The 26,832-nt window shown below is 43.7% G+C and overlaps 2 pseudogenes; both read right to left on the reverse strand.

Moving 5' to 3' along the window:
* Positions 1-7,680: 7,680 nt before the first annotated feature.
* On the reverse strand, positions 7,681-8,907 carry LOC147974279 (wall-associated receptor kinase 3 pseudogene; annotated as a pseudogene).
* Positions 8,829-10,290, reverse strand: LOC147974280 (wall-associated receptor kinase 2-like; annotated as a pseudogene).
* Positions 10,291-26,832: the final 16,542 nt, after the last annotated feature.

Here is a 26,832-nt window from a genome sequence, read left to right on the forward strand (position 1 = left end):
GCGACCGCCACCAAAGAAGGTTCGGGTCAACGACAGGCTGGCTCCTCACCAACCTGCGCCCCCCGGTAGGTAGCGCCTCCCAGTACCACCCCGGCGGAGCTCAGTCCCGGACATGGCCCATTTTTTCAAGCAGGTGTCGTCCTCCACCGACTCGACGACGAGGATGCGGGATATGCATCGTCCACGTCGATGCGAGAAAAAATTGCTTTAACTAAAAAAATAGCAACAAGTTCTTACTAACGAGTTCTATTAATTTAATTAGTTCTTACTAAAAATAAACTTACTATAAATAATACTCCTGGTACCTAATACCTAATTAGTACCTAGTTCTTACTAACTAATTAGTACCTAGGAACTACTGCCCTAATTACCATATAAGTAATTAACTAACTAGCACTAAAAATAGCCTAGGGTTCATACTAACTAGCACTAAATAGCTAGGGTTCATACTAAGCAGAGAAGAGGGATCGGAAGGGGAGAGTGCTTACAGAGGGCGGGGAAAGAGATGGGGTCGGGGGAGACGGCGGCACCGAGGCGCGGCGAGGCGGGGTCGGGGGAGAAGGCGGCGAGGCGGGGTCGGGGGAGACGGCGGCGAGGCGGGGTCGGGGGAGACGGCGGCGAGGCGGGGTCGGGGGAGACGGCGGCGAGGCGGGGTCGGGGGAGACGGCGCGAGGCGGAGGCGACGAGGAATAGTAGAGGAGAATTGGGGGAGGAAGCAGAGGAGAGGAAAGTCAGGCCGCGCGGGGGGTTAGGTGAAAATAGCTTTAACAGTAGTGTGGGGAGGCAAAACGCGCTGCTGCTAAAACCCGTAGTAGTAGCGCTGTTCGTAGAAGGGCGCTACTACTATACCTAGCACGTCGGGAACGGTGTGGCAATTATAGTAGTAGCGCGTTCTGTCCCTGCCGCGCTACTGCTAAGCGGGTAACAGTAGCGCCGTTCTACCAGACGCGCTACTGCTAAGTAGCAGTAGCGCCTCTTTTTAACAATCGCTACTGGTAACATTCTGTGTATAAGGTTTTCCCTAGTAGTGGGGGTGCGCTGGTGCAGGTGCGGTGCGGCAAGTTTAGTCCCACCTCGCTAGCCGAGGGGCGTCCGCACTGGTTTATAACCCCCCGTGCGGTAGCTCTCTCGAGCAACTCTCCAAAGCAGGCCTACTAGGCCTACATGTTCTGTGCTGCCCTATGGGCCTACTGGGCCTTTGCGGGCCTGCATCCCGGCCCAACAACAGGTTGGGTTTCTAGTCGTATGTAGGCCGCTCTGGCCCTGTAGGCGGGCTTTTTTAATTTTTTATTTTTTTCTTTATTTATTTTTGTTTTATTTATTTTTGAGTTGTTTTTTCTGTATTTAGAGTTTCTTTGTGAATATTTTTGCTTTAGGTACAAAAAATTACAAACTTTCTGTTAGTGCCCGTAGTTTTCAAATTTGAATAGTTCAAATTTTGAATTATTTGAAATTAGTGTGAATCACTAGTTTGTGAATAACTTAAATTTTGAAAATCAGTAAAGGCATGAAAGAATTTGTTTGCACATAAAATTTCTTCGCGTTTCAAATGCCAGAACACATAACTACCCTAACTATTACAGAGATTCGCTCCTGGATGTGAAACACAGAAGAAAGTGATGATAGTGAAGCCGATCACATCCCAGATCTTTGGGTGTGAAACTTTTTCTTCGCGTGTGTCCCTTTGCGCCGTAACCATGGAAAATCTTCATCATTTAACGGGATACTCGGGTCAATATTCACTATGAATGAAGAAATTTCATCAAACTTTTCATAATCTTCTGACATGTCTGTCTTGTCATCCACTCCCACGATGTTTCTCTTCCTAGAAAGAGCTATGTGCCGCTTTGGCTCATCGTACGATGCATTCGCTTCCTTATCTTTTCTTTTTCTCGGCTTGGTAGACATGTCCTTCACATAGAAAACCTGTGCCACATCATTGGCTAGGACGAATGGTTCGTCTGCATACGCAAGATTGTTCAGATCCACTATTGTCATTCCGTACTGCGGGTCTTGTGTTACCCCGCCTCGTGTCATATTGACCCATTTGCACCGAAACAAAATGACCTTCAAACCACGTCGATAGTCAAGTTCCCATATGTCCTGTATATAACCATAATATGTTTCCTTTCCCGTCTTGGTTTCTGCATCAAAGCGGACACCACTGTTTTGGTTGGTGCTCTTCTTATCTTGGGCGATCGTGTAAAATTTATTACCACTTATCTCGTACCCTTTGAAAGTCATTATATTCGAAGATGGTAACTGAGACAACAAGTACATGTCATCTTCAATAGAGCCGTCATGCATGGTACGTGTCTGCAACCAGCTAGCGAAACTCTTGGTTTGTTCACTTGTAATCCAGCCATCAGACCGCTCCGGGTGTTTGGAGCATAGCAAATTCTTGTGTTCATCCATATATGGAGCCACCAAGGCGGAATTCTGTAGAACTGTGTAGTGTGCTTGAGTGAGAGAATGTCCGTCCGTACATATTATTTGTTCCCTCCTAGCGTGCCTTTTCCATCCAGTTTGCCCTTATGTCGCGATTCAGGAACACCCATCGGTTTAAGGTCAGGAATAAAGTCAATACAAAACTCAATGACCTCCTCATTTTCATGGCCCTTGGATATGCTTCCTTCTGGCCTAGCACGGTTATGAACATATTTCTTTAAGACTCCCATGAATCTCTCAAAGGGGAACATATTGTGTAGAAATACAGGACCCAAAACGTTAATCTATTCGCATAGGTGAACTAGGACGTGTGTCATGGTGTTGAAGAAGGATGGTGGGAACACCAACTCGAAACTGACAAGACATTGCACCAAATCATTCTCTAACCTTGGTATGATTTCTGGATTGATTACCTTCTGACAGATTGCATTGAGAAATGCACATAGCTTCACAATGGCTAATCGAATGTTTTCTGCTAGAAGCCCCCTCCATGCAACCGGAAGCAGTTGCGTCATAATCACGTGGCAGTCATGAGACTTTAGGTTCTGGAACTTTTTCTCTGCCATGTTTATTATTCCCTTTATATTCGACGAGAAGCCAGACGGTACCTTAATACTGAGCAGGCATTCAAAAAATATTTCCTTCTCTTCTTTGGTAAGAGCGTAGCTTGCATGACCCTGATGTATGCCGTCTTTTCCGTGCATACGTTGCTGGTCCTCCCGTGCCTCAGGTGTATCTTTTGTCTTCCCATACACGCCCAAGAAGCCAAGCAGGGTCACACAAAGATTCTTCGTCACGTGCATCACGTCGATTGCAGAGCGGACCTCTAGGTCTTTCCAATAGGGCATGTCCCAAAATATAGATTTCTTCTTCCACATGGGTGCGCGTCCGTCAGCGTCATTCGGAACAGGTTGTCTACCAGGACCCTTTCCAAAGACCACCTTAAAATCCTTGACCATATCATGTACATCAGCACCAGTACGGTGGCGAGGCTTCGTCCGGTGATCCGCTTCACCTTTGAAATGCTTGCCTTTCTTTCTTACGAGATGCCTGCTCGGAAGAAATAGACGATGTCCCAGGTACACATTTTTCTTACAATTAGTCAAATATATACTGTCGGTATCGTACAAACAGTGCGTGCATGCGCGGTATCCCTTGTTTGTCTGTCCTGAAAGGTTACTGAGAGCAGGCCAATCATTGATGGTCACGAACAGCAAGGCCTTTAGGTCAAATTCTTCCCCCATGTGCTCATCCCACGCACGTACACCTGTTCCATTCCACAGTTGTAAGAGTTCTTCAACTAATGGCCTTAGGTACACATCAATGTCGTTGCCGGGTTTCTTAGGGCCTTGGATGAGCACTGGCATCATAATGAACTTCCGCTCCATGCACAACCAAGGAGGAAGGTTATACAAACATAGAGTCACATGCCAGGTGCTATGGTTGTTGCTCTGCTCCCCAAAAGGATTAATGCCATCTGCGCTTAGACCAAACCATACGTTCCTGACGTCATCTGCAAACTCCTTCCCGTACTTTCTTTCGATTTTTGTCCACTGCGACCCGTCAGCGATACTCTCAACTTTCCATCTTTCTTACGGTTTTCTCTATGCCATCGCATCGCCTTGGCATGCTCTTTGTTTTGGAACAAACGTTTCAACCGTGGTATTATAGGAGCATACCACATCACCTTGGCAGGAATCTTCTTCCTGGGGCGCTCGCTCTCGACATCACCAGGGTCATCGTGGCTGATCTTATAGCGCAATGCACCGCATACCGGGCAAGCGTTCAAATCCTCGTACTCACCGCGGTAGAGGATGCAATCATTAGGGCATGCATGTATCTTTTGCACCTCTAACCCTAGAGGGCAGACAGCCTTCTTTGCTTCGTACGTACTTTCGGGCAATTCATTTTCCTTTGGAAGCATATTCTTTATCATTACCAGCAACTTTCTAAATCCCTTGTCAGATACACCATTCTCTGCCTTCCATTGCAGCAATTCCAGTGTGGTGCCCAGCTTTTTCTTGTCACCTACGCAATTTGGGTACAACAATTTTTTGTGATCCTCTAACATGCGCTGCAACTTCTTCTTCTCCAAATCACTTGCGCAGTTTCTCTTTGCATCGGCAATGGCCCGACCTAGATCATCAACGGGCTCATCTGATGCTTCTTCTTCAGCTTCTTCCCGCATTGCCGGCTCAGCTTCTTCCCGCATTACCGGCTCAGCCTCTTCCCCCATTGTTGTATCATCGTATTCTGGGAACCCATGGCCAGGATAGCTGTCGTCGTCCTCTTCTTCTTCATTGTCTTCCATCATAAACCCTCTTTCTCTGTGCTTGGTCCAAACATTATAGTGGGGCACGAAACCGTACTTAAACAGATGGACGTGAATGGTTCTTGACGTAGAGTAATTTAATTCATTCTTACAGCCAGCACATGGACAAGCCATAAAACCATCCGCCCGCTTGTTTGCCTCAGCCGCAAGCAGAAAAGTTTGCACGCCATTAATGAACTCGGGAGAGCATCGGTCATCATACATCCATTGCCGGCCCATCTTCAATATACAGAACCGAAAACACCAAATTAATACAATTAATAAAGTTCATACATAAAGTTCATACAACACTTAAATGCAACAAACAAATAACTTCCTAGCTAAAGCATTTAAATGCAACAACAAATGCGATCAAGATCGCAACTAAGGTAACAATTGATCCAACAGCATAATGATACCAAGCCTCACTATCGATGGCATATTTTCTAATCTTTCTAATCTTGAAGCGCATTTTCTCCATCTTGATCTTGTGATCATCGACGACATCGGCAACATGCAACTCCAATTCCATCTTCTCCCCCTCAATTATTTTCAATTTTTCTTTCAAGTACTCGTTTTCTCTTTCAACTAAATTTAACCTCTCGACAATAGGGTCGGTTGGAATTTCCGGTTCACATACCTCCTAGAAAAAATATCTATGTCAACTTGATGGGCATAATTTGTCATAAACACGAAATGCAACTAGTTTTAAAAGAGAATATACCACATCCGAATCATAACAAGGACGAGGGCCGACGGGGACGGATATCAAAACCATGGCACTATGTATAACAAGCAACGTACGGGTATGATAATTATACGAGTAACTATATATCCAAATCACACAAACATCAATTTTTATATAAAATTTCATGAACAAGAGGCTCACCACAAGTTGGTGCCGGCGACGGGACAATGCGGGCGATCGACGGTGGTTACGACGGAGATTTAGAAGGCACTAAGTAAACCACACCTACATATGCAAACTAAGTGTTATTCTGACCTCAATTTGCATATAAATCAAATACTACCACATATAATTCCTCCCAAATTACTAAAATCCACAATTAATCACTATATAAACCAATGCAAGAGCTAATCTAGCAATGAGAGATGAAAGGACAAAGTTGCTAACCTTTGTGATCATTTGAATGGATGGGGGCCTGCAAATCTTGACAAATTTGGGGCAAATTTTGTGATGAACTTGAGAGGAAGAAGGGAAGAACAGAGGAGAGGGAGAGGGAAAGGGGGAAGAACAGAGTGCTGGTGGACGAAGGGTTTATATAGGACGACCTTGTACTAATGAAAGTGGTGGCAGGATGTAGTCAGAGTGGGGCCCCTCCAACACCTTTAGTACCGGTTCGTGGCACGAACCGGTACTAAAGGTGTTGGAGGGGCCCCACTCTGACTACATCCTGCCACCACTTTCATTAGTACCGGTTCGTGGCACGAACCGGTGCTAAAGGTTCGCCACGAACCGGTACTAAAGAGCTCCTCCCGCCTAGCCGTTGGAACCGGCACTAATGGACACATTAGTGCCGGTTCTGTTACAAACCGGGACTAATGTGTCTCACATTTGACCCTTTTTCTACTAGTGGGTGCACCGGGTCCGCGGGGTAGGCGTGCCTGTAGGTGTGCATGGGCGTGTCCATGCAGGTGAACACCGCACGGGCGTGTGCGCGGCATAGCCGTTGGCGATCGGGGGACGCGGCGAGCACGCTGGTCTGTTGAGGGCTTGGCGTGGGGAGCGCGCGGGAGCGCATCGTGCGCTCGCGTCGAGCGGGCCGGACCGGGTGGCATAGTGGGCAGGTGCGTGCGGGTCATGGCCCGGTGTTGTCCAGGTATAGGAGTCGCCATGGCGATCGTTGTAATGGCGTGGGGTGTGTGTTGAATTCGTGCTCAAGGAAAGGTGTTTGTGCACCGGAAAACCACCTCGTCGTGTCCCTGTTCTTCTTCCTCCTTCTCTTTCTTCCTCGTTGGTTCGAGCCACGGCAACAGATCGCGAGAGGAGGGCAGCTGCGAGGGACTGGCGGTTCCAACAGGGCGTGGAGGGCGTGGCTGACTATAGGTCAATTAGTCTCATTCATGCGGTGACCAAAATTATTGCCGAAGTCCTATCCCATCGTCTTGCTCCACACATGAACGACCTCGTCTTTAACGCTCAAAGTGCATTCATCAATAGGCATAGCATACATGACAATTTCATGTACATCCGGAACATCGCGCGTCGCTTGCACAAGTGTAGATGATAAGGTTGTCGCTTGTGGAACTTCGCACAAGTGTACACGTGACTAAACATACAAAAGATTAGTCAAATTTACAGCAATAACTAGACAATCGGCGCGGCAGGGGCCCAGACTTCCAGCCTCCCACATTACCACTGTAGCAGCAAGCTAGCGTCCTCGTCTGCGAACTGTATTTAGCGGCTAACTATGAGAAGGTTGACATTAGCCTAATATGAGTTTTTTTCTTCTTTTTTTGCGGGGATAGACTACTGCTCCCTCCGTTTCTAATTATATGTCTTTTAATAGATTTCTATATTGACTACATATGGATGTATGGACATATTTTAAAGTCTAGATTCACTCTTTTGCTCTGTATGTAGTCTATATTGGAAATTTTAAAAAGACATATTTAGAAACGGAGGGAGTACAACTTGTAGTTCAATCGATAATAGAGGTGCAATAAATTGCACTACATCTCTTGATTGTTCTCTTGAATAAAAGCGAAGGTTATTCTTGATGATCATCGTGGTCAAGTGAGCAGGAGAAATGAACACAATAGAGTCCAATTCATTGTTTCAGATATACACAGCTATTTGAAAAAAGTTAATACAATAGAATAAAACATATTTTTCAAAGAAAATGCATACTGACTTAGTCAGTTTACAACTGACAATAACAACAGAGATGCACCATACATCGATCAAAATCCACTCACAAGAAAGCAGAACTACCGAGGGTATCTTGCGGATAACATGAACTCTTCTTCCAGGCTATAACATCTGCTCGCTTCACTTTGTTTTGCTCTTCTGCTCGTAGATGGATAGTTCGATGATGCAGCGGCCAAATCTCCCAGTACACACTCCTTAGGTTGTTGGAGAGCTTCCATCACCATTTCCACTTGCCTCATTGTTGGTCGCTCTCCTGCTACCAGTTTCATGCACGACACAGCTAAAGTAGCTACTTCTTCCACTTCTTTACCCCTCTCCTCCACAACCTGTGGATCCAGTATATCGACCAGATTGTCATCCTCATGTAATTCAACAAACCGAGTGACAATACAATCACCTTCGGAGGACATACAAAATGATGGTCTCTTCCTTGTAAGCAACTCAACAAGAAGGACTCCAAAGCTATAGACATCGCTACTTTCGGTTAGTCGTCGCGTGTAATAATACATAGGGTCTAAATATCCAATAGTTCCCTGCACTGCAGTTGTTGTTCCTGTTTGATCTATGGGGATATACCTTGAAGCTCCAAAATCTGACACTTTGGCTGTCAAGGCATCATCAAGAAGTACGTTGGAAGGCTTAATATCTCTGTGGATTATGGGGACTGAAATGGCAGAGTGGAGGTAAGCAAGAGCTTTGCTTATTTCACTTATTATCCTTAATCTATCTTTCCAAGGTAGTGATCTAGGTGCCTCCACGTGAGGATGGTCACTTAACGTTCCATTGGAAATGAACTCATAAGCGAGTAAAGGTACTTCTGTCTCAAGACAACAACCTTGAAGCTTAACAATATTCTTATGGTTGATCTGCGAGAGCATATCAACCTCATTTATGAACTCATCAATTTCTCTCTTGACCACAATATTTGATTTCTTGATGGCCACCACATGCAGATCTGACAAAATGCCTTTGTAGACAGTGCCATGCCCACCACCACCAAGCCTACGAGCTTCATCAAAATTGTTGGTGGCATTCTCTAGCTCCTCTAAAGAAATGAGCATCCTCTCTGCGATGTCTGCCCTATGAGATACCAATTGCTTCAACAGTTGTCCACGGTTTTGACTAAAAAACTTGTGTCTCAACGCCATCACCTTGCGTTGCTTAAGATCACGAGTTATTAAGAGTGCACCAAGAATCAAAAGTAGGATGCATGGGCCACTAGCAACCGAGAAACCAATGATTAAGTCCAAGTTACCTGAAAATTAGGAAATAGGCATACATATGTTTACTATAACATTTGAGCAAGCATGTACAGGTAGAACGGACGACCCAACAAATTAATTGTCTCATTGTTTGCACACACTCGCAGTAATCGACAGTCTAGTGATGTGGTGATCATCATACCTGACTTGACGCAGCCACCGGGTATCGTGGGGTCGCCACGGGTTCCTTTGGGGCAGTGGCACCGGAACGATCCCTGCAGTTCCTCACAGTCGCCTAAGCAGCCATATGTTCCATTCTGATCGCACTCTTTGACTTGGACTTCTACATGTACACAACCTATGTCATCTTGTCTTGTTTAAGAGTAAGGTTAAGCAAAAACAGAATCAAGTTTACAAAAACAGTGATACGTAAACAAAGCTACCTTGGCATCCTCCGGTGAGGTAAGGGTTTCCCTCATAGCCCTTCATGCACCGGCAGGAATAGGCGCCTCCGTATGCGGCCTGTCTGCAATAGCTGTTGGTGCTCTTGCAGATGCTCTGGGCTGTGTGTTCCGGGCATTCCACTCGGATGATAGGATAATTGTCTGGGCCGTGAATCACCCCCCACCCGAGACTCACGGGGACAGTGAGCTGATCAGCCTTACCCCGACCTTTGTGGTCGCTGGTAGTAATGTTCAGAGCCACGTCCAAGTACTGCTGTAAGTCGAACCAACCGGTCTGGGCGATGAGCACATTCACGGGCAAATCACTGCCCTTGGGATTGGGAAGGCAGTAGTTGAGCCGCTTGAGCTCCATGCCCAAGGACGTGCTGGCAGTCACGATGGGTGACTTGCAGTAACCAATTGTGGTGCAGGCACTGCCGTTGCCGTTTGGCCGACAATAAATGTCGGGCTTAACAGAACCAGCGCCGCACAAAGAGGTGCAGCCGCTGATGAGGCTCCCATTCCCCCTTAGCATTGCCTTCACATTGCAGCCCGTGACGATGAGCTCGTTGTATCCCGGTTCCAGGAAGTATGACAACCCACCGCTGGTCTCAGCGCCACCGAGGCTCCACTGGCCGGACCAGCCGCCCATGTTTACAGACTGCACTGTGTGGATCCTGATGGTGCTGTCGTTGAGGGAGATGTCGACGACCTCAAGCATGCCGGCATGACCGTCACCAGAGCAGAAGCCTTGGGACATTACTACTTCCGTGGTCGCAGGTGAGCTTGAACCCTGGCGACCGGTAGCAACGGGCCGGGCCCATCCCAAACGGGTAAGGCACGGTCACGTTGCCACAGGTGGTGTTGCAGTTTGGCATCCCTATCATCGTTGGTGGATCACCGGTGGCGGCGACCGCTGGCACCGTGATCAGCAGCAGCATCATCATGGCAATGGATGCCCAGCTGGTTAGCATCACGGTGGGAGTACGGGGATAGATCATGTCTCTCTACTCAATGTGCTTGTGTGGTGAGGTTATTTAAGCGTGTGTACCGCTGAATATATAGGGTTGTGCTTTACTAACACTCGATCGATAAAATGGGTCATCTGGTACCAAACAAAAGAAACGTCTAGTGGACAACACTAGCGGACAAAGCATCCAACTTTTTCCTCTCCCAAAAACCATCGAATTTATATTTATGGGGAATAGCAAAATAACATAATTTCCTGCAGTCCTCCAATTACAGTGTAGTTCTTTTAAAAAAGTTGCTCAAATTTCATAAGTGTGTGATGTCCTAATTTTGGAAATTCAAAATTTTGCAACTGAAGTTTCAATAATTTCGAAACATATCTTGCATGTAGTTTGGTGACATTGATCGGGAACAAACTCAGTAATGCTCACTCTTTCCTTCAAAATATGCTCACCCCACTAATTATTACTAGTCAAATCTTAGTCTAGTAAGAATAAAATTCCCTGAAAAAAGAGACCAAGACAAACTATATAAGTATTTTTTGAAAAGGAAACTATATATGTATACCCAGAAAAAAAGTGAAAATGATGATCAACTCTTTATTTCAGAGGAGAACTTGGTTATGCAAGGCTGAACTTTGCCCGACACTAGTTACAAAAAATTGCCGGAGTCATGAGCTTCTATTCTTTCCGTGATATCATTTCTCTGTGCCATTTTATGCGATTTATGAGAGAGGTGGGCTACCAATTTCATCCTCTTCACAGTCGCAAGAAATATATGTGGGCCCTTCCCATGCTGGACTTGAGTGACGAGCAATCATGAGTAGTATCTATGATCAAAGACTCAATCATATTACAAGAAAAAGTTTTAATCATATTACAAGAAAAAGTTTCAATCATATTACAAGGGAAGATCAGTCTGTCTTGAGATGGACCGACCGATATTGCAGACGGTACTATCTCTATGATCAAAATTTGATTGCTAAGAGACCGTTCATTTTAGCCCTGAACTGCAGACAACAGCGAAAAACTTTACTCATGTGTTTGTCCTCCGACTGGAGACCTCGATACCAACATTGTCTGTTTGAAAGCTAGATGCTCCTGTAATGGAATTCAAAAGCATTATTGATTGGTATGATGACTCTTGATAACACGACAACAATATTTTGGTACTACCTCCGCACCGGTACAGAGGGAGTATATATATTATTACCCGTGCTCTAGAAGATGCATTAGACATTTAAGGCTAGTATCATGCATGCCAACTGGACAATTTTGATGAGGTGTCATAGCATTAAATGAAGAAAGAGAGGATGTAGTATCATATCATGATACCGTATCATATTAAATGCTATGCTACTTTGTGTCATGCATGTCAATTAATAGAGTACTACATGATACTAATATATGACTATGCATTAGGGAGGTAGTATCATATACTAGTATCATGCATAATACTAGTATATGACACTCCCCATTACAACTAGCCTTAGACATCACAGTGGTGTATCATAGCATAGTATCACGCAACCCCATTTAATGTATGCTTGGCATATTGATGACATGACATAACATTAACTGATGAAAGATAATGCATCAGTATCATATCATTTTTTCGCCAGTAGGGGGTGGTGCAGCCATCTGTGACACACGGAGGACAGGCGGCAGCAAGGGTGGGGAACAAGACTTTTTTTTCCACCACCGATGGGTGGAAATATTGGGTGAGATACATCTCCCCCTCTCTGGAGGAGGAGTTTTTTTACCATAAAAAAATATTGGAATAAGATGAGCTCTTCCGATAATTCAACCTGGAGCCTAAACAGTACCTTGATTGAAAATATAAAAAAACCTCAAAAAATTTCAAATTTTTTTGTTGTGCAAGATGCTCCTGTGCACGTATTCTGTGCAAAATTTTGTGAAGTTTGGACATTCGAAGAGCTCGCGACAAAAAAGACCAAATCAGGCGTGAACAATGCAATTTTCAAAAGTATTTTTGAGCCTTTTTTTGTATTTTAAATGGCGGTACTGTTTATGCCCGGGTTCATCTGAGCCCCGGCACCAAACCGCCGCACTCTCTTGGAGCGGGCTTTTATCCAACTCCCTGATATAAGAAAATTATCAAGGAAAGGGATGCTCTTAATGCATTTTCTTTAATGAGCCCTGGTCCAGCTACCGGAGATATCCATATTCACCTTGTGTCGTAAATTAGGCTGCTCGTAGTGGATTATCATAACTAGTATCATGCATCTTAACTAGACAATTTTGATAAGGTGACATAGAATTAAATAAAAAAAGAGCGAAGTATCATATAATGATACTGTATTATAATAAATTTTATACTCTTTATATTTTGTATGGCAATAAATAAGATCATCTAAGATATACTGATCTATGACACTACACATTATGAAGAAAGTATCATACACTAGTACCATATATACATAATATTAACTTATTATATTCCGCACTTCAGGCCACTTATCTTCATTACGAAGGCGAGCGAAGTGTCACCACTGGCAAAATACGTGGGACCTTGGAGCTGGTATGCCTGCGTGCATGCATGTGCAATGGTCCAGCGTTTGGATGGCTTCCAGTTGATTTCCGCATGGAGACAGACCGTACGTACCGGTACTAGCTAGTGTGGTTGCTTTGGTCGGACGGTGCATGCATGCTAGCAGAGTAGCAGACGCATGCTTTGGTATGACCATTGGGACGATAGAGACTCCGACACTCCGTTGTCTGCATTCGCCATGTGTAGCTTTTCTTCATGAGTGTAGGTGCTTGAACATGGGGCCTCACAAGCTTTGAAAATGCTGACAACACGGAGAAACACTTGACTTGAGCGTGTGTCCTACCGGAGACCTCGAGAGTCGTCGTGTCCGCTCGGAAGCTGGATGCATAGAGTTTCAAGTTGGAACTCATCACGCGGTTTTGTTACACAATAGAGATCGATCGTACGTGTACCAGTACCGCTAGATATTCGTTTGGAGTTAGTATATGCTCTCCTGCTGCATGTTGGTTTCGTCGGTCGTTGCTGCCAGCGGTGATGAATCATTGACGCCGCATCCACCGACGAATCGAGGACGTGGTTTCACATTATCGATCTACATCTGGCCGCTGCTTGCGTAACGAGCGAGATTCACGGATGCTTGGATGAAGTGCAGTTCAATCACCAGCCTGCGCCTAGCTGGAAATCATATACTTCCTCTGTAAATTCATATAAGAGCGTTTAGATCACTAAAATAGAGATCTGAACACTCTTATATTAGTTTACGGGGGAGTAGCATGGATGAAGAGTATTTGCCGGTGTGAAATATATCTTGCTTCAAACAAAAATACTGTTCATCAGTTGAGTAGTTGACTTGAAATTTTTCTTTTGAAACGCGTTGACTCGAGAATTAGTACTGCGTTGCCCGTTTGATTTTGATGGTTTAAACATGAGTGTGTGTGGGTCCTTTTAGGGCATTTCCAACGCCAAATTTCTTTCCGCATCCGTTTGTGGGCAGGAGGGATCAGTCCACGGGCGGAACACGGATGCGGGAGGCCGCCATCCAACACTGCTCACATACATTGCAACTCGCATTTTAACTAACCGGAGAAAATTCATGCAAAACCAGCTGATATTCATCAAAGTTCTGATAGAAAAAAGCAACAAATCATCCATATATAGCATGCAACTTAAGTCTAGTAACATAATGTCTCTAATTAAACTAAATTTACCGGATGTCCAACAATATTTTCATCAACAGATCATGTCGTCCCACACATACTCCCCTTTCAGCTTCAACCAATAGTGTGTGCGTAAATGGCCGTCCCTCTGTCCTGTTGTACATCACGGCGACGCGTGCGTGCTACATAATTTGTAGACCAATATTGAGTGAATGAATGATGTAAACAAGTTGAGCAAGAAGAAGCAAAACTTGTAAAAGCTAGGATTTGGGAAACTGCACGACACCAATTACGGGTGTGCCTATCTCATACATATACGGGTACATAAAGTGTACAAATACAAGATATAGGGATATACACAGAAACTATGTATATATATTATCTAACACTCTCCCTCAATCTTAACTATGGCCTGAAGTACAAAGTAAGTTAAGATTGCTTCTACAACCTTCAAACTGTGGTTGGGAAAGTGGCTTCGTGAAGATGTCAGTAAGTTGATCTTTAGACGAGATGAACTTGATATGAAGAAGTTTCTAGCCCCGCCGGAAAGGCACGAGCGCCGGGCACCGCCGCCGCTGCATGATCTGCCCGGCCGCCGGCGGAGAAGGTGAGTAAGGTTTTGAGCGTGAAGCGGAAAAAGGTTCCTACGAAAAGGCCGGCGCCTTCGTCACTCCCTCCGCCCGGGCGAGATGTTCCCCGACAATGCCGTTCGACGGCGCTGCATCCACCGCAGGCGACGTGTTCGATGAACTGGCCGGAAGGTATGCATCTTTGATCCCTTGTTCTTGCTTCGCTTTTCGCCATTGTGGCACCTCGTGACCGGATGTCACTCAATGTAGCGGTGGTTCGAACAATGCCAGTGCCGAGTTCGTGAGCTTGTTGGACACCAACGCCGTCGACATTGACCAAGCCCCGTTCGCTTTCCGATTACAATGAAATGGAGGATGAAGATGAAGTGGAGGAGGTAGATGACGGGACATATGAGCAAGCGCAAGCAAAAAAAGTGTGAGATCAAAGAAGTACACAATCTTAAAAGATCAAATCTTGAAAAGCATCAAGATAGCATCCTTTTTTACGGGTCCGTTTTGCGGGATCTGATTCTGCCCTCGCCCGCGCCGGCCCGCAAAGCCGTTTTTCCGCAAACTGTAAACGCGTTTTGCGGGTCGGCGTTTTACGGGGTCCGCTAGAGATGCTCTAAGGGATCATACATTTATACAAGGCCAGTAGATTATTCTGCTATGATCTCTTCGGTCCCTTCTTTAAGAATGGATGTTGTACTTCGGTAAGCTGGGGCAGTTAGATATGTCGACATCCTGTATGGACGAAAGAGCATGCGATCCTCCAATGGAGGATAATTGAAGGCATTCTTCAAGAATCAGACCCTTGAGATTGTTTGTGTTGCTCGAGTTCAGTAGAATGGATTCCACACTGCGGCAATTGTTCAAATATAGAAGGGTGAGATAGGGGAGATTATCTAATAAGCCTGGCTTTAATGACCTGTCAAGCTCACCGCTACAGTCAATATAGATTCGTTGGAGAGATGGCGGAAAATTTGCTACTCCACACTTCAAGCTCGTGCAACATTTTGATGTCCAGATCTCGGAGGCAAACAAACCCTCCAAATTTGTGGACAGGTATTGATTCTATACTTTCACAAAATCAATGCCGTATAGATTGGATGGATGGCAAATATTATGGGCATAACAACTAATCAAGACTTGCCAGCTTACACTAGTAGAAAAGAGGGCTTTGGTTCAGGCCGGGTCAGCCCATTAGTCCCGGTTCAGTCCAGAACTGGGACCCATGGGGTTATTAGTCCCGGTTCGTGAGGCCAGGGGCCTGCCGGGCCTTGGGGGCATTGGTCCCGGTTCGTCTGGCCCCTTTGGTCCCGCTTGGTGGGACGAACCGGGATCAATGGGCCTCGCTCCTGGCCCACCACCATTGGTCCCGGTTGGTGGCTTGAACCGGGCCCACAGGCTGCCCTTTAGTCCCGGTTCATGCCACAAACCGGGACCAATGAGGTGCCTATATATACCCCTTGCCCGCGAGTAGACCACTCCAGTGCTCTGTTTTTCTCTGGCCGGCGAGGGGAGGGCTTTGTGGTGCTCTACCTCACCTCCTATGCACATGAGGTGTTCGATGAAATGCCCGAGCCACACTAGTTAAGCTTTCTCCTCTCGAAGCTCGACCTCAAAACTTCATTTTCCTCGAGATTTGTCTAAGTTTAGCGGCCCGTCACGTCCCATTCCCGTCTTCACCGCCGTCGATCGCCCGCGCCGATCTCGTTGTCGGCACAACCGTGGTGAGCCTCTTGTTCTTATCTTCTTTTTTAAAAAAAATTCTTACTTTAGATAGATACTTGTCTAATTTTTTTTACTATTTTATTGCTTGTTATCATATAGTGCGATGGTTTTGGTATCCGCCCCCGTCGGTCCTCGTCCTGTCTATGATTCGGATGTGGTATATATTATCTTTATAACTATTGGTTCATTTACTGTTTATGAAAATTATGCCGACCAACGTGACATAGATTTTATTTATCTAGGAGGTATGTGAACCAGAAATTCCAACCGACCCTATTGTCGAGAGGTTAAGTTTAGTTGAAGAAGAAAATAATTACTTGAAGGAAAGAATAAAAAAAATTGAGGAGGAGAAGATGATATTGGAGTTGCATGTTGCGGATGTCGTCGATGATCACAAAATCAAGATGGATGCAATGCGCTTGAAGATTAGAAAGATTAGAAAATATGTCATCCATACTGAGGCTTGGTATCATTATGCCGTTGGATCAATTGTTACCTTGGTTGCGATTATGATCGCATTTGTTTTCGCATTGAAATATTTTACATAGTTTCAATGTATGGTTTAATTAATTAGATGCTTTGGAGAGCTATATGTTGTTAGATGAGAACTATGTATGTACTTTGGTTTTAGTGTGATGATGAACTTCTATTAATTTGTTCACTTAATTATCTATCCATGATGTTCTGTAATGGTTTTTGACACACTTAATTATATATAATGCACGCAGATGAACCGGCAGTGGATGTACGGTGACAGACACACCTCCTAGTACATTAAGGGCGTGCATGATTTTCTTGAAGTGGCTGAGGCAAACAAGCAGAATGGTTTTATGTGCTGTCCATGCCCTAAATGTGGGAACGCGAAGTCTTACTCTGACCGGAAAATCCTTCACACCCACCTGCTTTACAAGGGTTACATGCCACACTATAGTGTTTGGACGAGGCATGGAGAAATAGGGGTTATGATGGAAGACGGCGAAGAAGAAGATGACGATGACAACTATGTGCCCCCTGAATACGGTGATGCTGCAACCGGGGAAGCTGCTGAAGTTCAAGAGGAACCAAACAATGTGCCCAATGATGCTGCAACGGGGGAAGCTGCTGAAGATCAAGAGGAACCAGACGATGTGCCCGATGATGATGATCTCCGCCGGGTCATTGTCGAAGGACGCAAAGCGGAGGTCAAAAGGAGAAGCTGAAGTTCGATCGCATGTTAGAGGATCACAAAAAAGGGTTGTACCCCAATTGCGAAGATGGCAACACAAAGCCCGGTACCGTACTGGAATTGCTGCAGTGGAAGGCAGAGAATGATGTGCCTGACAAAGGATTTGAGAAGCTACTGAAAATATTGAAGAAGAAGCTTCCAAAGGATAACGAATTGCCCGACAGTACATACACAGCAGAAGATACATGCATGCCCTAATGACTGCATCCTCTACCGCGGTGCGTACAAGAATCTGAACGCATGCTCGGTATGCGGTGCATTGCGGTATAAGATCAGATGAGATGACCCTGGTGATGTTGACGGCGAGCCCCCCAGGAAGAGAGTTCCTGCGAAGGTGATGTGGTATGCTCCTATAATACCACGGTTGAAACGTCTGTTCAGAAACGAAGAGCATGCCAAGTTGATGCGATGGCACAGTGAGGACCGTAAGAAAGACGGGAAGTTGAGAGCACCCGCTGACAGGTCGCAGTGGAGAAAAATCAAGAGAAAGTAGTGGGCTGAGTTTGCAAGTGACCCAAGGAACGTATGGTTTGGTTTAAGCGCGGATGGCATTAATCCTTTCAGGGAGCAGAGCAGCAATCACAGCACCTGGCCCGTGACTCTATGTATGTATAACCTTCCTCCTTGGTTGTGCATGAAGCGGAAGTTCATTATGATGCCAGTTCTCATCCAAGGCCCTAAGCAACCCGGCAACGACATTGATGTGTACCTAAGGCCATTAGTTGAAGAACTTTTACAGCTGCGGAATGGAAACGGTGTACGTACATGGGATGAGCACAAACAGGTGGAATTTAACCTGCACACGTTGCTGTTTGTAACCATCAACGATTGACCCGCTCTCAGTAACCTTTCAGGACAGACAAACAAGGGATACCACGCATGCACGCACTGTTTAAACGAAACTGAAAGTATATACCTGGACAAATGCAGGAAGAATGTGTACCTGGGCCATCGTCGATTTCTTTCGACCAACCATCAATGTCAAAAGAAAGGCAAGCATTTCAAAGGCGAGGCAGATCACCGGAAGAAGCCCACCATGCGTACCGGTGATCACGTACTTGCTATGGTCAATGATTTACATGTAATCTTTGGAAAGGGTCCCGGCGGACTAGCTGTTCCGAATGACGCTGAGGGACACGCACCCATGTGGAAGAAGAAATCTATATTTTGGGACCTACCCTACTAGAAAGACCTAGAGGTCCGCTCTTCAATCGACGTGATGCACATGACGAAGAACCTTTGCGTGAACCTGCTAGGCTTCTTGGGTGTGTATGGGAAGACAAAAGATACACCTGAGGCACGGGAGGACCTGCAACGTTTGCACGAAAAAGACGGCATGCCTCCGAAGCAGTATGAAGGTCCCGACTGGCTTCTCGTCGAATATAAAGGGAATAATAAATATGCCAGAGAAAAAGTTCCAGAACCTAAAGTCTCATGACTGACACGTGATTATGACGCAACTGCTTCCGGTTGCATTGAGGGGGCTTCTACCGGAAAACGTCCGATTAGCCATTGTGAAGCTATGTGCATTCCTCAATGCAATCTCTCAGAAGGTGATCGATCCAGAAATCGTACCAAGGCTAAGGAGTGATGTGGCGCAATGTCTTGTCAGTTTCGAGCTGGTGTTCCCACCATCCTTCTTCAATATCATGACGCACGTCTTAGTTCATCTAGTCGACGAGATTGTCATTATGGGGCCCGTATTTCTATACAATATGTTCCCCTTTAAGAGGTTCATGGGAGTCCTAAATAAATATGTCCGTAACCGCGCTAGACCAGAAGGAAGCATCTCCATGGGCCATCAAATAGAGGATGTCATTTGGTTTTGTATTGACTTCATTCCAGGCCTTAAGAAGATATGTCTCCCTATATCGCGGTATGAGGGAAGACTGACTGGAAAAGGAACGCTTGGAGGGGATGATAACCCACAAGTGTAGGGGATCGGAACAGCTTTCGAGGGTAGAGTATTCAACCCAAATTTATTGATTCGACACAAGGGGAGCCAAAGAATATTCTCCAGTATTAGCAGTTGAGTTGTCAATTCAACCACACCTAGATAACTTAATATCTGCAGCAAGTGTTTAGTAGCAAAGTAATATGATAGTAGTGGTAACGGTAGCAAAAGAGTAATGAAAGCAAAAGCAATAATTTTGGTGTTTTGTAGTGATTGTAACAATAGCAACGGGAAAGTAAATAAGCGTAAACCAGTAGATGGAAAGCTCGTAGCAATCGGATCGGTGATGGATAATTATGCCAGATGTGGTTCATCATGTAACAGTCATAATATAGGGTGACACATAACTAGCTCCAATTCATCAATGTAATGTAGGCATGTATTCCGAATATAGTCATACGTGCTTATGGAAAAGAACTTGCATGACATCTTTTGTCCTACCCTCCCATGGCAGCGGGGTCCTAATGGAAACTAAGGGATATTAAGGCCTCCTTTTAATAGAGAACCGGAACAAAGCATTAGCACATAGTGAATACATGAACTCCTCAAACTATGGTCATCACCGGGAGTGGTCTCGATTATTGTCACTTCGGGGTTGCCGGATCATAACACATAGTAGGTGACTATAGACTTCCAAGATAAGATCAAGAACACACATATATTCATGAAAATATAATAGGTTCAGATCTGAAATCATGGCACTCGGGCCCTAGTGACAAGCATTAAGTATAGCAAAGTCATAGCAACATCAATCTCAGAACATAGTGGATACTAGGGATCAAACCCTAACAAAACTAACTCAATTACATGATAAATCTCATCCAACCCATCACCATCCAACAAGCCTGCGATGGAATTACTCACGCATGGTGGTGAGCATCATGAAATTGGTGATGGAGGATGATTGATGATGACGACGGCGACGAATCCCCCTCTCCGGAGCCCCGAATGGACTCCACATCCGCCCTCCCGAGAGCTTTTAGGGCTTGGCGGCGACTCCGTATCGTAAAACGCGATGATTTCTTCTCCTCTATTTTTTTCTCCCTGAAAGCAAATATATAGAATTGGAGTTGGCGTCGGAGGAGCTCCAGGGGGCCCACGAGGTAGGGGGGCGCGCCCTAGGGGAGGCGCCCCCCACCCTCGTGGACAGGGTGTGGGCCCCCTGGTCTTCATCTCTGGCGAGGATTTTTTATTATTTTTAACTAGATGTTCCGTGGAGTTTCAGGTCATTCCGAGAACTTTTGTTTTCTACACATAAAACAATATCATGGCAATTCTGCTGAAAATATCGTAAGTCCAGGTTAGTTCCAATCAAATCATGCAAGTTAGAGTCCAAAACAAGGTCAAAAGTGTTTGGAAAAGTAGATACGACGGAGACGTATCAACTCCCCCAAGCTTAAACCTTTGCTTGTCCTCAAGCAATTCAGTTGACAAACTGAAAGTAATAAAGAAAAACTTTTACAAACTCTGTTTGCTCTTGTTGTTGTAAATATGTCAAGCCAACATTCAAGTTTTCAGCAAAGATTATAACTAACCACATTTGCAATAATTCTCAGGTCTTATTTTTACTCATATCAATAGCATAATCAACTAGCGAGCGATAATAATAAATCTCAGATGACAACACTTTCTGAAAACAATCATACTATAATATAACAAGATGGTATCTCGCTAGCCCTCTCTGAGACCGCAAAACATAAATGCAGAGCACCTTTAAAGATCAAGGACTGACTAGATATTGTAATTCATGGTAAAAGAGATCCAGTCATAGTCATACCCAATATAAATTAAAAGTAATGAATGCAAATGACAGCTGTGCTCCCCAGCTAGTGCTTTTTAATAAGAGGGTGACGACTCAACATAAAACTAAATAGATATGCCCTTCGCAGAGGGAAGCAGAGATTTGTAGAGGTGCCAGAGCTCGGTTTTGAAATAGAGATAAATAATATTTTGAGCGGTATACTTTCATTGTCAACATAATAACTAAGAGATGGCGATATCTTCCATGCTACACACATTATAGGCGGTTCCCAAACAGAATGGTAAAGTTTATACTCCCCCTCCACCAACAAGCATCAATCCATGGCTTGCTCGAAACAACGAGTGCCTCCAACAATCATCAGGTCCCAGGGGGAGTTTTTTTTGCAATTAATTTTGATTTAGTTTGCATAAAGTATGGGACAGGGCATCCCGGTGACTAGCCATTTTCTCGTGAGTGAGGAGCGGAGTCCACTCCTCTTGAGAATAACCCGCCTAACATGGAAGATAATGGCAGCCCTAGTTGATACATGAGCTATTCGAGCATACAAAACAGAATGTTTATTTGAAGGTTTAGAGTTTGGCACATACAAATTTACTTGGAACGGCAGTTAGATACCGCATATAGGAAGGTATAGTGGACTCATATGGAATAACTTTGGGGTTTAAGGGATTGGATGCACAAGCAGTATTCCCGCTTAGTACAAGTGAAGACTAGCAAAAGACTGGGAAGCGACCAACTAGAGAGCGACAACAGCCATGAACATGCATTAAAATTAATAAACATTGGATGCAAGCATGAGTAGGATATAATCCACCATGAACATAAATATCGTGAAGGCTATGTTGATTCTGTTTCAACTACATGTGTGAATATGTGCCAAGTCAAGTCACTTAAATCATTCAAAGGAGGATAACACCCCACTATATCACATCACAACCATTTTAATAAAATGTTGGCACGCAAGGTAAACCATTATAACTCATAGCTAATCAAGCATGGCACAAGTAACTATGATCTCTAATTGTCATTGCAAACATGTTTATTCATAATAAGCTGAATCAAGAACGATGAACTCATCATATTTACAAAAACTAAAGAGGTCGAGTTCATACCAGCTTTTCCCATCTCAATAAGTCCATCATATATCATCATAATTGCCTTTCACTTGCACGACCGAACGATGTGAATAATAATAAGAGTGAACGTGCATTGGAATAAGCTGGAATCTGCGAGCATTCAATAAACAGGAGAAGACAAGGCAATATGGGCTCTTGGTTAAATAAACAATAATGCATATAAGAGCCACTTCAACAATTTGATTATGGTCTTCTCCTATCGACCCCCAAAGAAAAGAAAAGAAATAAAACTATTTACAAGGGAAAGCTCCCAACAAGCAAAAGATGAACGGGAATTTTTTGGATTTTCTTTTTAATTACTACTACTACAACAAGAAAAGTAACTACTACTAATAATTTTTTTGGTTTTTCTTAATGTTTATTAAACACACAAGAAGAAAGTAGGAAAAAGAAAATAAACTAGCATGGATATTACAGTGAAAAAGTATGGGCACCGACATCTAGCAATGAGTGTGTGTGAACATAAATGTAATGTCGGTGGGAAATACGTACTCCCCCAAGCTTAGGCTTTTGGCCTAAGTTGGTCTATTGCTAGGGATGGCCTGGCGGATATCCGTAGGTATAGCTGGGGTCGTACTGTGACGCAGCGGCGATCGCCGCCTGAGCTGCATCGTGGCGTTGGGCTGCCTCTACTCTCCTCTCGTACTCATCTGCCTCCTCTCTGGTAATAACATATCTTTCTTTTGTCTGAGAATCAAAGAAGGCAGGAGCAGGAAGAGTAATACGGACAACACGTTGTTTATCAAAGATTAGTCGATATAAGAGAGGTGATCACTCCTCTCGACAAACTGGTGGCAGACCATAGAATTAAAATCTAAATAAGTGGGAGGCAACTCCATGTCACCCTCACGAACGTTCACCTCAAGAAAATTAGCTAAGTGGGTTGCATAAATTCCTCCAAAAAAATCTCCATTATATCTATTATGATGGAACCTATGTGCTACAATGGCTCCCATATGATAGGATTGGTCCCTTAACACAACACTCCTGAGAATGCTAAGGTTAGGGACACACATGTGATATGCTTCATCCTTAGCATTTATGCACCTACCTATGAAGAGAGCAAAATAATGTATAGCAGGAAAGTGAATGCTCCCTATGGTGGCTTGTGTTATATCTCTAGATTCTCCCACAGTTATACTAGCAAGAAAGTTTCTAAATTCAGATTTACGGGGATCATTAATACTACCCCATTGTGGGAGTTTGCAGGCAAAAGTAAAATCCTCTAAGTCCATGGTATAAGATTTGTCATAAAGATCAAACATGAAAGAAGGAGAATCACGCGAAGATGAAAATTCAAACCTCCTCACAAATGAGCTTGTGAGATCATGGTACTGTGGGCATTTGTCTGCCTCAAAACTCTCAAGATCGGCGTTACACAAATATGCGTTAAATTCTTCTTTAATTCCCGCTCGATCCATAAAATTTTCCGAAGGCCACTCACAAGGCCGCACTAGAGCGTCTCTTGGTGGTTCCTTGTCAGCATCACGCATAGCAAGCCTAGGGCCTTGCTTCCTTGAAGAACCACCTTGGAACATCTTCCTAAGCATATTGTTTTCTCTGAAAATTTTCCAAAATTTTTAGTAACTTCAAACAAAAGTGAACCAACTTCAACAAAATTGATAGCAACTACTCATACAAGTGCCTAAAGTCTATATCAAGCATTAGAACTACTTGGAACCATATAAATTTGACATGCAAGCTCAAGAACATGGTCACCTATGCAGCACCAATTGCAATGAATAAAGCACTAGAACAAAAACTAATTGGACCAATGGGGGAGTCACATACCAAGGAACAATCTCCCCAAGCAGTTTTGTGAGAGGTGCTTTGAGCAAGGAGATCGAAAATCACAGCAAAGTGGGCTAGAACTCGTGCTTGAGCTGGTTATTCGTGTTTGTGGGAGGAAGAAGAAGAGGATGGGTGCAGGAGTAAGTGGAGGAGGGCCACCGTGGGCCCACGAGGCAGGGGGCGCGCCCTCCACCCTCGTGGCCAGGTGGCAGCTCCCCCCGCGGTGATTTTTGCACCATAAATCCTCAAATATTCCTGAAAAAATCATATTAAATTGGCATGGCATTTGGAGGACTTTTATTTTCGGGATATTTTTATATTTCACAGGTAAATCAGGAAACAGACAGAAAATACTATTTTTACTTTATTTCAACTAAATAACATGAAGTATAAAGAGGGTACAGAAGGTTGTGCTTCTAGTTTCATCCTTCTCATGCTCGTCAAAAGGAATCCACTAGCAAGGTTGATCAGGTCTTGTTAATAAACTCATTCCGAATAATCATGAAGCCGGAGAAATTTCGAATAACACTAAGTTATCTCAACGGAGATATGCACATCCCCAAAAATAAGAATATCATATTTCTTCTTGATAGTAGGAAGAGGAAATTCAAAACCTCCAAATATAATCAATGGAATTTTTCCAATAGAATTGATAATATGAACTTGAGGTTGTTTCCTCAGAAAGTGTACCTTATGCTCATTACCATTAACATGAAAAGTGACATTGCCTTTGTTGCAATCAATAACAGCCCCTGCAGTATTCAGAAAAGGTCTTCCAAGAATAATAGACATACTATCGTCCTCGGGAATATCAAGAATGACAAAGTCCATTAAAATAGTAACGTTTGCAACCACAACAGCCACATCCTCACAAATACCGACATGTATAGCAGTTGATTTATCAGCCATTTGCAAAGATATTTCAGTAGGTGTCAACTTATTTAAATCAAGTCTATGATATAAAGAGAGAGGCATAACACTAACACCGGCTCCAAGATCACATAAAGCAGTTTTAACATAATTTCTTTTAATGGAGCATGGTATAGTGGGTACCCCTGGATCTCCAAGTTTCTTTGGTATTCCATCCTTAAAAGTGTAATTACCAAGCATGGTGGAAATTTCAGCTTCCGGTATCTTTCTTTTATTATTAATGATATCCTTCATATACTTAGCATAAGGATTTGTTTTGAGCATATCAGTTAATCGCATACGCAAAAAGATAGGTCTAATCATTTCAGCAAAGCGCTCAAAATCCTCATCATCCTTTTTCTTGGATGGTCTGGGAGGAAAAGGTATGGGCTTCTGAACTCATGGTTCTCTTTCTTTACCATGTTTCCTAGCAACAAAGTATCTCTTATATTCTTTGATTGTGGGCTATCAAGATCAACAACAATTTCAATTTCTACATCATTATCATTACTAGGTTGAGCATCATCATGAACATCATCATTAACATTTTCACTAGGTTCATGTTCATTACCAGATTGTGTTTCAGCATCAGAAATAGATATATCATTTGGATTATCAGGTGGTTTAGCCATAGGTTCACTAGAAGTTTGCAAAGTCCTGTCATTTTTCTTTTTCTTCCTTTTAGAAGAACTAGGTGCATCAATATTATTTCTTTGAGAATCTTGCTCAATTCTCTGAGGGTGGCCTTCAGGATACAAAAGTTCCTGAGTCATTCTACCAGTTCTAGTAGCAACTCTAACAGCATAATCATTTTTCTTACTATTTATTTCATTGAGCAAATCATTTTAAGCTTTAAGTACTTGTTCTACTTGAGTGGTAACCATAGAAGCATGTTTGCTAACAAGTTTAAGTTCACTTCTAATATTAGCCATATACCCACCCAAGTGTTTAATCATATAAGCATTTTGTTTTAATTGTCTACCAAAATAAGCATTGAAGTCTTCTTGCTTAAACATAAAGTTATCGAACTCATCCAAGCACTGACAAGCAATTTTAGTAGGAGGGACTTCATCTTTATCATATCTATAGAGAGAATTTACCTTTACTACCTGTGTCGGGATATCAAGACCTGGAGGTTCTTCAATAGGTAATGGATCAAGATTATATGTTTCTTCAACAGACAGTAAATTAAGACCATGTATTTCTTCAATAGGTGGTAAATTCTTAACATCTTCAGCTTTAATACCTTTCTCTTTCATAGATTTCTTTGCCTCTTGCATATCTTCGGGACTGAGAAATAGAACACCTCTCTTCTTCGGAGTTGGTTTAGGAATAGGCTCAGTAACTGGCTCTGGAGCTGGCTCAGGAGATGCCCAATTATTTTCATTTGTCAACATATTATTCAATAGAATTTTAGCTTCATCGGTGTTCTTTCCCTGAAAAGAGAACCAGCACAACTATCCAGGTAATCTCTGGAAGCATCGGTTAGTCCATTATAAAAGATATCAAGTATTTCATTTTTCTTAAGAGGATGATCAAGCAAAGCATTAAGTAACTTGAGAAGCCTCCCCCAAGCTTGTGGGAGACTCTCTTCTTCAATTTGCACAAAGTTGTATATTTCCTTTAAAGCAACTTGTTTCTTATGAGCGAGGAAATATTTAGCAGAGAAGTAATAAATCATATCCTGGGGACTACGCACACAACCAGGATCAAGAGAATTAAACCATATCTTAGCATCACCCTTTAATGAGAACGGAAATATTTTTAGGATATAAAAGTAACGAGATCTCTCATCTTTAGTGAACAGGGTGGCTATAT

This window comes from Triticum urartu, chromosome 4A (assembly GCF_056163025.1).
Source record: "Triticum urartu cultivar PI428250 chromosome 4A, HENAU_Tu73, whole genome shotgun sequence".
Classification (NCBI taxonomy): Eukaryota; Viridiplantae; Streptophyta; class Magnoliopsida; order Poales; family Poaceae; genus Triticum; species Triticum urartu.